This window comes from Manis pentadactyla, chromosome 10, assembly GCF_030020395.1.
Source record: "Manis pentadactyla isolate mManPen7 chromosome 10, mManPen7.hap1, whole genome shotgun sequence".
Classification (NCBI taxonomy): Eukaryota; Metazoa; Chordata; class Mammalia; order Pholidota; family Manidae; genus Manis; species Manis pentadactyla.
In genome coordinates this window covers 97,617,216-97,629,332 of record NC_080028.1, presented here as the reverse complement: position 1 = coordinate 97,629,332, position 12,117 = coordinate 97,617,216, and the positions used below count along the sequence as shown (strand labels likewise).

The following is a 12,117-nucleotide window of genomic DNA, read 5'->3' as shown; positions in this document are numbered from 1 at the left end:
ACAAACCCAGGTTCCAGGAGCAGTAGAGTGCTTGAATCCTGACCCTATTTCTAAGGCTTTTCTTCCTCTTAGCCTTCGGTACCAAGTCGTCCTTATTTATGGTATCCCGGGCAAAACTGGGAGGGGCAAGACGGCTGGGTTGAAGTCACAGATGGGGAGGAGGTCAAGCTGGACTGAGGGCGCAGACAGAGAATTTGTATGGCCCAGTAGGGTCAGCCCGGCTTACGGTCAGGAAAAGGTGAGTGGAGATGGGTAGTAAAAGGGCAGAAGGAGAGCGGAGGAGACAAATGGAGTGCGTAAGGGGTAGTTGGCACAAGAAAGAAGCAACCAGTTTAGACCCCGGGTCCACGGAGGCGATACAGGACAAATAGCTCTGTTCCCTCGGCCTTAACGCCTCCCCGCGGAAGGACAGACGCCGAAGGAGCTGCCACCACATGCCGCCTGAGCCCAGCTCCCCAGGAGCACCCACGACCGAGAGCGGACCTCCGAGCTGCCTAGATGGGACCCGGAAGTGAGCGCCTAGGAGCCCGAGCTCGCGGGAGTCCCGGGGCCGCCGCGGCCGCCGCCGATTGTGCAGAGCCAGCGGGCGAGTGAGTTTCGGGGCTGTGGGAGGGGCGGCGGCGGACGCGGGCCGGGGACCTGGGACCGGGTGGCGTTGGGGCGGGGCCGCAGGACCCGATGGGTGTTGGCCGGGCCGCCAGCCCCGGAAGGACGCTTCTCTTCCTTTTCCTGGGCCGGGAGCCTCTCTTGGACGAGCTTCGCCTACCGTTTCCCTATATCTGTCCCCCTCTTACACCCTTTTCCTGAAGTGACCGCCCGGCCCTGTGTCATGTTCTGAGGGACTTTTAGAGAAGATCTTGGCCTCGGCCCATGGAGAGGCTGCCTGGGCAGATGCCCTCGGAGTTCCTGTGTGCATCCCCCGAGCGGAAGCCTGGAAAGAGCAATGGTGAGGAGCTGACCTAGCTGGCTTTCTTTGTCTAAACTTTGTCCTTCCAACCGCGGCCTCAGATCAGATGGACACTTAGAATTATCCTGGTGCAAAAGCACTGATTTTTTTTTTTTTAACCTAAAGCTCTATGACATGTAAATAAAGCCTGTAACTAACTTTTCCTCCCTCACTGTGTGGAGCCAATTGCAGCGGCACTATCAGAGCGCTACCTTGGAGGGGCTGTCATTCCATCACCGGCTAACTGGCCTTTGGAGCTCAGTAACTGTTGTGTGAATAAGCACATGCATGAACCCAGCCAAGGATGTCCCATACTCTTAAGTACCAGGAAAAAAGTGGGCTCTACCCGGGCTGTCCTCATTATTAGGAAAGATGCATTCACCACCCAGGTCCGAACTCCAAGAGGGTGCCTTGCCTGAGGAGTACGGGAGGCAAGCGAGCCACCTGCTGATGGAAAATGAGGTTAAACTATGATATCAACATTTTTACTTCAATCTTTCATCCCACTAGTACCTGGTACACATCTGGCATTAAAAAAAAACGAACTTGGATTATTTAATTGGGGCACAAAGGCTTAGATAATCCATATTGTGGATTTTGAGAGGATTTTCTTTTACACATTTATTCTGTTTATGTTTTCAGTCAAATTTTTAACTTGACAAGTATTTATTGAGTTATTTATTATGAAGTGCTGAGACAAAGCTGAAAGAAAACCTACCCCCTACCCACCCATAAGCTTAGAGTTGAGGTGGAATAGTTAACTAGGAGAGGCTGTGGGACAACTGATTCACAGGAGATCCCTCTAAACTGCACATTGGCCCAGGATGCCTTAGAAAGTCATGAGTTTGGCCTTGAAAGAATTTAGAGTAAGAAAGAAATCAGATTTCAGATGAGAAAGGGCAGACCCTTACTACAGGCTCCCTGCTGCTAGTCTTTCTGAGGATCTGAGTGCCCATATTGGCCTCCTAAAATACTCATTGATTCCTTTTAGCTCACAGCACCCACTGCACTCAGTCCATGCTCCATGGCCTCGTCTTCCGTGTCCTCTGCAGCGTGCTCCCAACCCATCTTTAAAGTTTTAACTCAGTGTTCCCAGGACAAACCCCACAAGACTGGCATGTCTGTATGAGGACACTGCACTGCCTGCCCATGAGCCTTTGTGTCCTCTTTCTCACATGCATTGCTGTCCATACGTTCTGTGTCTATCCAAATCCCACACATCCCAGCATCCACTGCTGGAGGACTCAGGGCAGAACAGCTTCCTCCTTGAAGCTTCTATGGAGCTGTGAGGAAGGAGACACAAGAGACACATGAAAACACATGTTGGGTACAGTCGCCTTTGTCCCCTTCACTATCATCCCTCTTATCATCTTCACCAGTTGCTGTTATTTTTATAATTGTCATTTACTTGTCAACTCAGAGCACTTGCTTCTGCTGCACCCAAACTGTTTATATCCAAGTTACCAGTGGCTGAACTAACTGGACACAGTTTTCCAGCCCTAATTTCTTGACCCCTTAGTATTTGTTGTCGATGTGATCACTTGAACTTGCAACTCTTGCTCTTTGGTGTTGTAAGTACCATTTTCTTCTGGCCTGCCTCTTGCCGTTTCAGGGCCTTGCCTACTCCTGTTTCTCCACTCCTGTTTCTTAAAACAGTGATTTCCCCCAAGACTGTTCTCAGCCCTCTTTTCAGTCCTGTGGGTGGTTCCTTCCCCTTCCATGACTTCAGGTACCACTGTGTGCTGCTCTGGCTTCCAGCTGACTCCTGAATATTAGATGCTCATAGGTACACTTAGGAGCTCACTTTTCTGCATCCTCCACCTCTCTACCTTCCAGTGACCACTCAGGTTAATTTTAGTAACCGGTTTTCCCAACCTACAAAACGTGGAGTCATCTGTGCTATTCTCCTTCTCTCCAGATTCAGTCAACCATCAAATCCTGTCGGTGTTTTTTCAGAAAGGCATGACTCTGCTGCCTATCACTTTCTAATTTTAGGCCCATTTTGTTTTTCTTGGATTGTTGATACATCCCTGTGCTTTGGTCATTTCCACCCCCTCCCTTCAGGCTGTTCTCTATACTGCTGTCAGAACAAACGTCCCTGGAAGTTTGATCAGATTTTTCTCTGCTTATAGAATAAAGCCCAAAATCCAGAGTGTGGCTTATGTCTCTTCATTATCTGACTCTGCTGTATTTTTCTGCCATGCCTCCTGCTTCCTGCCCACCTGCAACGTACATTTCAGTCACACTGACTTTTTTCACCATTCCTTAAACTTAGTATCCCCTTTTATGTTTCTGAGTCTTAGCATTGGCTATTATTTTTGCCTGGAATACTCTTTCCCTTGTTGATCCCGATCATGGTTCAACACCTAGCTGCATGTCATTCTTTGAGGATGCCATCCCCAGTTCATCTAGGTAGGGGTTGTCATTCTAATTGAGATTTGAAGCACCATTATAATCCCTCTACTATTACCTTGCCTGTAGAAGGTATTACACGTTTGTTGATTGGTTAAATCAAACAGGAGGTGTATTAGGTACCTAATGCTTCTGTAACAAATTACAACAACTGCATAGGTTAAAACAACAGAATTGTATTCTCACAGTTCTGGAAACTAGAAGTCCAAGAGAGCTAAAGGCCCTCTGAGGGTTCTAGGGAGAAATCCTTCCTGAACATTCCTAGCTTCTGATGGCTCCTAGCAACCCTTGGTGCACCTTAGCTTGTAGCTGCATCACTCTAATCTCTGCCTTCATTGTCACTGGCCTTTCTCCCCGTGGTTTTCTGGGTCTGAATCTTCCTCTCATTTCTCTTGCCATGATACCAGTTACTGGGTTTAGGGCCCACTCTAATCTACTATGGCCTCATCTTAACCTATTCCCTCTGCAAAGACCCTATTTCCAAAACAGGTCACATTCTGAGGTTCCAGGTAAACATGAATTTTGGGAGAATGCTATTTGACCCAGTACAGGAAGTATTGCTCATTTCTTCTGCTGTTAACAGGTAAATGTACTTGGGATCACACAGCTTTGTAGTTAAACTCCTTAAAGAACTACATAGATTTCTGCCTTTCTTTAAACTAGACACAAATCAGTCAAGAAGCTTTCTTTTAACTTACATCCACAGGGAGGCGTTTGATTTGCCTGTTATTTCCGAGGGCAGTTGCTCTCTTCTTGGGCCTCTCTAGCTCCCTCCCAAACTGGCTACTGCCAAGGCATCCCAGGGAATCCTGCCATATACCAGAGTTTGAATCCAAGTTTTTGATATTTCTTCTGTAAATGGGTTAGACCCACAAGGAGATCTATCTCTGTGTATTCTGTCTGAGTCTGAGTCCTGATGATTTTTGATAAATGATCTATTTGGGACCCACTGTGATTTATAGATTCTTCTCTTGATGGAGTAGGTCTTCCTTTTAATGGATTAATGGAAAATAATCAGGAGGATTTTAAATGCCTAATTTAAATAATTTAAATTATTTACATAGTACTAGGCTTGGAGAAAAAGATAGATGTCTTTTACTCTAGAGATGTTTTTAATATAAATTGAAGGGAACACACACACACACACAATTAAGAATACCTATAAGGAGAAGTCCATACTGTTAAATGCCATGAGGGAGTCTGGAACTGTATTCCTTAGAGATTCAAAGGAAAGAGATTACTTCTAGCTGGGGTTGGAGCCCTGCTAGGTTTCAGCAAGGAGTTTGCCTTTGAGCTAGGTCTTGATAGGTGAAGTCAGAAGGGAGGCTGTTCCAGGTGCAGGGTGAAGGCTGAGTGGAGAAGGGAATGCATGGGGATATAAACATTCAGGAAGTAGTTCAGATTAACTGGAGCATAGGGAGGATGTGATAGAGGATGAGGCTATAAAGGTAGAGTGGAGTGAGATTGTGGAAAATTATGCCAAAGAGTTTAAATTTTGTTTGGCAGATAGTGAGGTATGTTAGCTTTCCTAACAGGAGGCTAACAGTTAAGTGTTATATATCCAGGAAGAGATTCTGATTGGTTAGTGTGGTACAGGAGGTGAGGGGTGACCAGCATTGACTTTAGGACATTAACAGTGGTAACAGGAAGGCAGGGACAAAATCAAAAAGTGTTTTTATAAGTAGAAGCTATAGTACTTGTTTACTGAATGGATGTGGATACTGAGAAGGGAGCCACTGATAGTTGTTGCCCTACCTCTTTTTATTTTGAAAAATGTTAAAGCTGCAGGACATTGGAAGAATGTTACAGCAAATACTTATACACCAAAAGGGGCAGCAGGTTTGGGACATGTTGACTTCAGGAGGCTGGTACAAGAGCTATGTGGAAATGTCTAGATTATTGGAGATGCTGTTTTTCTGGTTACAAATATCCTCCATCTCAGTCAGTGAGAACATAATCCTTCCAACTACTCAACCCAGAGAGAAGTCTTTGTTTCTCTTATATCCATATCCATCAGTCAGTAATCCTGCTGACACAGCCATCAACATTTTTCCCAAAGTCCAAGTACTTCTTACCACTTCCTCTGCCACCATTTTGGTCCAAGTTGCCATCATCTCTCACCTGGATTAGTACAGTTGTTTTCTGGCTGGCTGTCCTCCTCTACCAATGCTTCCTTATAAGTAGCAGCCAGCTTGATCCTGTTAAAATGCCAGATCTTGTCTTTCTCTGGTGAAAACCCCCAGTGGCTTTCCATCTCAGTAAAAGGAAACCTTTTACAGTAGCCTGTAGGGTCCTGTGTTCTCTCATCCCCTTTTTTGTTTCTGACCTTATTTCTTACTATTCTTCCCCTTGCTCATTCTGTTTCAGTCACACTTGCCTCTTAAATATTCAGGGCCTTTCCATGTGTAATGCTCTTTCCCAAATACTCCTGTTTCCTTCAAGTTTTGCTTCAGACTTTGCAAAAAAGTCCTAGTCCTTCTTTGACCATGGTATTTAAAATTATAACCCTTTTATCCACTCGCTGTCCTATCTCTCTGATCCTTGTTCCTTGATTTTTTTCCTTCTATAGCACTCCTATCACCACCTCCTAATAGCAGGTCATTTACATAGTGTGTTGTCCATCCCCCTGACTAAAATGAAAGGTCTTAGAAGGTGGAATGTTTGTTTCACTCACTGATGTATTCAGAGCCTGGAACTGTACTTGGCATGTTGTTGGTGCTCAGTAAAATGTACTGAATGAATGTGAATAAGGAAAGTGTCATGTGACTCATAAAAATGAAAAGGATTCAAGAGTTACAGGAGAAGGACCCTCTTCAGCTTCATGGAGAACATGGTTTGAACAGGGCCTGATAACAGAAGGATTTATATTCTTGACCGTGTTGAGCAGGCTGTCAAATCTCTGTCAGTGGGGCAAATAAAAGGCATATCTAGAATTTCTAAGCCTTCAAATGCTGTGGGACAGAATGAATAGAAACAGACAGTAGAAGGGGCTTTGTGTAAGGGGAGGAGATCAGAATGAGGCTAGAAAGACAGGTAGAGGCCAGGTCAGGGAGGTAGGAAGAAATCCTCATTTTAATATCTGCCTAAGCCAGTGCAGAAGGCAAGTCTCCTGCTTAATGAAGTATTCCAGATCCAAGTCCATATGGAGGTATGCCCAGGTTACTGCTCTAAATTTGTTGATGAGCTGATGGACTCTCTTTGTTATCTTCTGTCTGCTCTTTTATCTTATTTAATCATCCCAGTTTTGAAGTCTTGTAAGTAGGTGGCCCCATGCCCTGTGGGACAGATTTGGCAGATTTAGAAAGCTCTAGATTTTGTGCTGTCCAGTAGGGTAGCCACTAGCCACAAGAGGCTAACTAAATTGAAATTAATGAAAATTAAAATACAATGAAAAGTTCAGCTTCTTAGTTATATCAGCCATATTTCAAGTGCTCAAAAACTACCATGTGACTAGTGGTTACTGTACTGGACAGTGCAGATGAGGAACATTTCTATAACCATAGAAAGGTCTATTTGATTGTGCTGTTCTAGGCAATGGTGAGTGACTTGAGTTCATAGGACCAGTTCATTGTGGTACCTTGCTAAAAAGATTTGGCCTGCCTCACTAATGTTTAGACCTGATTGATGTCTTTATCACTCTTTTTAAAAATTAAAAATTTTTTTTTTATTTTGGTATCATTAGTCTGCAATTACATGAGGAACATTATGTTTACTAGGTTCCCCCCTTCACCAAGTCCCCCCCACAACCCCCATTACAGTCACTGTCCGTCAGTGTAGTAAGATGCTGTAGAATCACTACTTGTCTTCTCTGTGTTGCACAGCCCTCCCTGTGCCCCCCCCACATTATACATGCTAATCGTAATGCCCCCTTTCTTTTCCCCTCCCCTTATCCCTCCCTTCCCACCCATCCTCCCCAGTCCCATTCCCTTTGGTAACTCTTAGTCCATTCTTGGGTTCTGTGATTCTGCTGCTGTTTTGTTCCTTCAGTTTTTTCTTTGTTCTTATACTCCATATATGAGTAAAATCATTTGGTACTTGTCTTTCTCTGCCTGGCTTATTTCACTGAGCATAATACCCACTAGCTCCATCCGTGTTGCTGCAAATGGTAGGATTTGTTTTCTTCTTATGGCTGAATAATATTCCATTGTGTATATGTACCACATCTTCTTTATCCATTCATCTATCGATGGACGTTTAGGTTGCTTCCATTTCTTGGCTATTGTAAATAGTTCTGTGATAAACACAGGGGTGCATATGTCTTTTTCAAACTAGGGTGCTGCATTCTTAGGGTAAATTCCTAGAAGTGGAATTCCTGGGTCAAATGGTATTTCTATTTTGAGGTTTTTGAGGAACCTCCATACTGCTTTCCACAATGGTGGAACTAATTTACATTCCCACCAGCAGTGTAGGAGGGTTCCCCTTTCTCCACAACCTCGCCAACATTTGTTGTTGTTTGTCTTTTGGATGGTGGCCATCCTTACTGGTGTGAGGTGATATATCATTGTGGCTTTAATTTGCATTTCTCTGATGTCTAGTGATGTGGAGCATCTTTTCATGTGTCTGTTGGCCATCTGAATTTCTTCTTTGGAGAACTGTCTGTTCAGCTCTTCTGCCCATTTTTATTTATTTATTTATTTATTTATTTATTTTTGAGAGGGCATCTCTCATATTTATTGATCAAATGGTTGTTAACAACAATAAAATTCAGTATAGGGGACTCAATGCACAATCATTAATCAACCCCAAGCCTAATTCTCAACAATCTCCAATCTTCTGAAGCATAACGAACAAGTTCTTACATGGTGAACAAGTTCTTACATAGTGAATAAGTTCTTACATGGTGAACAGTACAAGGGCCGTCATATCACAGAAACTTTCAGTTTTGATCATGCATCATGAACTATAAACAATCAAGTCAGATATTATTCATTTGATTTTTATACTTGATTTATATGTGAATCCCACATTTCTCCCTTATTTTTTTTTTTAATAAAATGCTGAAGTGGTAGGTAGATGCAAGATAAAGGTAGAAAACATAATTTAGTGCTGTAAGAGGGCAAATGTAGATGATCAGGTCTGTGCCTATAGACTAAGTATTAATCCAAGCTAGACAGGGTCTTCTGCCCATTTTTTAATTGGATTATTTGCTTTTTGTTTCTTGAGGTGTGTGAGCTCTTTATCACTCTTTTTTGAAAGCCTAACTTTTTAGACCTATTCTCTGCTCTTTAGGAGCTCAGATTCAGTATAATATATAAGGTAAGCAGGTAAAACACATGTGCAAGGGCATGTAGAAGCATTAAGCCACTAATCTACCCACATCTGTTAGAATGGCTATCATCAAAAAACAAGAGATAACAATGTTGGTGAGCATGTGGAGAAAAGGGAAACCCTAGAAACTTTTGGTGAGGATGTGAATTGGTGTAGCCGCTGTGTCAAAAAATTAAAAAAAGATCTACCATATGATCCAGCAATTATTCTTGTGGGTGTTTATCCAAAGGAAATGAAAGCACTATCTCAAAAAGACATCTGCACCCCCATGTTCATTGCAGCACTATTTATAATAGGCAAGACATGAAAACAATGTTAAGTGTGTATTGATGAATGAATGGATAAATAAAATGTGGTACACAAACATATACAAACACACATTGGAATATTATTCAGCTACAAAAATGAAGGAAATTCTGCTATTAGTGACAACCCAGATGGATCTTGTGCTATTTGAAAGGCATTATGCTAAGTGAAATAAGTCAGACACAGAAAGATAATTACCATATGATCTCACTTATGTGTGGAATCCAAAAAGAACTGAACTCAGAGATATACAGAACAGATTGGTTGCTGCCAGAAGTAGGGGACAGGTGATGTGGGAAATTGGATTGCAGTGGTCAAAAGGTACAAACTTTTCAGTTATAAGATAATTAAGTCCTGGAGTTGTAATGTACAACAGTGAGGTGATTATAGTTAACAATGCTATATTGTTTGAAAGTTGCCAAGAGAGTATAGACCTTAAAAGTCCTCATCACAAGGAAAAAAAAACTTGTAAAAACACCACAATACTCAAATTAAATATACAGTAGATGAAGGCATATCTGGAGAACAAGTGCAAATAGGGTTCTGTGATAAGACTTTACAGATAATTATTAAATCCTTACAGAATATGACCATTACCTACTAAAATCAGAGCTTTGTACGTTTTAAGCCTTCATCACTAGTGGAAACGCTGCATTGGCTCATCCTCAGCAGCCTCTTCTTCCAGAAAGATCTCTCTCAGCAGAGGGCCTACATTTTCTAATATCACTGCAAAACCACCTCTTTCTGGCTTCAGTCAACCATATTTCTTAAGTACAACTTAAGAGGAGAAATGTATTAAAGTAAACAGGAAATGTTTTTCTATCATGTCTCCTTTAGATGCAGCTAGGGTGCAGAACTTGTTTTTGTATATTCTCTTACAGTTGAAATAGATTTGAAAATACCTCTCTGTACCCCATGCTTCATATTTTAAATAAGTTTTCCTATTTTTCCCACCCCCTTCCTTTATCAAATCCTCCCAATTTCCACAATTTCTAAAAGGTGCACATAGGGTTTGAGTGGGTCTATGTTCACTAGTGAGCATGCAAGGGTCTGTGGGTAGAGAGAGACTCGGCAAGAGTGACAAAGTATTGGTGTCTGATTAGGCGAAGGAAGTCTTCCCTGGAATCCATGTGGCAAGGGCACCATGTAGACAGAACCTTGGGTGAGGTTCTCCTCTTTTCTCTCTCTGCTTTGTCCCTGCCCTCCCCCACCTTACATCCCCAAACATCGCTTCCTATGTGCTGAGATAATCCCACTTCCCTCAAACTCTGCTTTCCTTTTCTGCTAATCCCAGTTTAGCTGTCTGGTTAGCTACTAAATACATAAATCCTAAATTTTCCCAACAGTTTCTCCAAATCCGCTCAACTTGTATCCATCTTTTCCCTATATTGTAAGGCCATTGTTAGTACTTTTTTGAACCAAATACTTCTGGAGTACTTTGATCATCCTGTTTTCCACCAGTTTTTCTTGTTACGTTTACCTTTTTTATATTTTCTGTCAGATGGTGACACGTGGACTGAGGATCAATTAATTTTAAAGCAGAAAACTCTTGACATAGGGATACGACTACATGAAGGAGATGAATGTGGACAAAACAAACATGAAGGACCCTATGAACACAGACGATACTTTGGTAATATCACAGACTTTATCCAATAGTCACAAATTCTTACTGAAAAGAAATCCCAAATATGTAATATTTATGGAAAATTATTCAAGCAAAACTCATACCTTATTCAGCATGAAAAAATCCACATGAAAGAGAAACTGTGTGAGTGTCATAAATGTGGAAAGGCCTTTGGCCATAGTTCAAACCTTATTCAGCATCAAAGAATACACACTGAAGAGAAACCCTGTGAGTGTAGTGAGTGTGGGAAAGTCTTTTGGTGCAGTTCACATCTTATCCAGCATCAGATAATCCACACAGGAGAGATGCCTTATGTATGTAACAAATGTGGAAAAGTTTTTGGCCACAGCTCAACTTATTCAACATCAGAGAATCCACAGTAGGGAGAAGCCCTATAACTGTCCTGAATGTGGGAAGGCCTTCAGCCAGAGCTCAAATCTAATAGAACATCAGCAAGTTCACACCAAAGAGAGACCATATGAATGCAATGACTGTGAGAAAACTTACAGTTGTAACTCACACCTCATAGAACATCAGAAAGTCCATACAGAGGACACCCCTTATGATTATAATGAGTGTGGGAAATCTTTTAGCAAGAGTTCACTTCTTATTAAACACCATAGAGTTCATACTGGAGAGAGACCGTATGAATGTAGTGAGTGTGGGAAGGCCTTTAGTCCGCAGTCCCACCTTATTCAGCATCAGAAAACTCACAGTGGAGTAAAACCTGAATGTAAAGAATGTGGGAAAACCTTCAAGTATGGTTCATACCTTATCAGTCATCTTGGAAACCATATAAGAGAGAAGCTATGAATGAAACAAAGGTGGTAAATTAAAGCCTTTGGTCAGAGTTCAGATCTTATTAAACTTCTGAGAATTCACACAGGAGAAACCCTGTTAGTGTAGTAAGTACAGACAACCCTCAGTCCTAGTTCAACCTGAAAGTCCATATAGTCAGTAAATCTGGATGTGTTCAGTGCATGGAAACCTTTAGACAGGGTTCCTGCCTTATTCAGGATTAGCAGATTCACTTTGGAGGAATGAAAACTATGAGGAGAGCCTTGCTGTGTGTCAGGGAGGAGGATGAAGAGCACAGTGCAGCACTACCCAGGTGGAACCTTTAGTCAGCACAACTTCTATTTGATTTTCAGGTTCTACATCAGGGAGATTCTGTGGTTTGCTTTTCAAACCTCCATAGCCATTCTCTGAAGATAGAATGAGCTGGGTCATTCAGGGAATTCTTGGTTCAGACTACCCCCAGATTACGAAGGCAATGGGGTGACCTTTGAACCTAATAGCTTTCCTTCTATCTCCTCTGTCCTGTTTGCTGCAACTATGGATGGATTGGCTCTTGGGTCTTCTTGTGCCAGTATTTCACTCCTTGGTGTCCTGCAGACTACTGAATCTCTTTTTGTTTTAAGTGCAGAAATGCACTTACAAATCAGCAAAATTTCCAAGCCAAATAATTTCTCAGTATGACGTATTGTGGGCTTCATTAAGTGTCACTTTGGGTCAACTGAACTGCACTTGCCAGAACTCCCCTTCTTGTATTTTTCTC

At 42.3% G+C, this 12,117-nt stretch overlaps 1 protein-coding gene across 4 annotated transcripts in view; it reads left to right on the top strand.

Moving 5' to 3' along the window:
- Nucleotides 1-12,117, top strand: part of TMEM225B (transmembrane protein 225B) — a 29,308-nt gene continuing 17,191 nt past the window's right edge. Inside the window, exons 1-2 of one of the 4 annotated variants that reach the window (XM_036897026.2) lie at nt 1-590; nt 810-946. The gene's annotated coding sequence lies outside the window, so the exon portion shown is untranslated. Of the gene's footprint in view, nt 591-685; nt 947-10,433; nt 10,566-12,117 lie in introns of those variants that run through there. The other 3 variants (XM_036897024.2, XM_036897023.2, XM_036897025.2) reach the window with 3 other exon arrangements.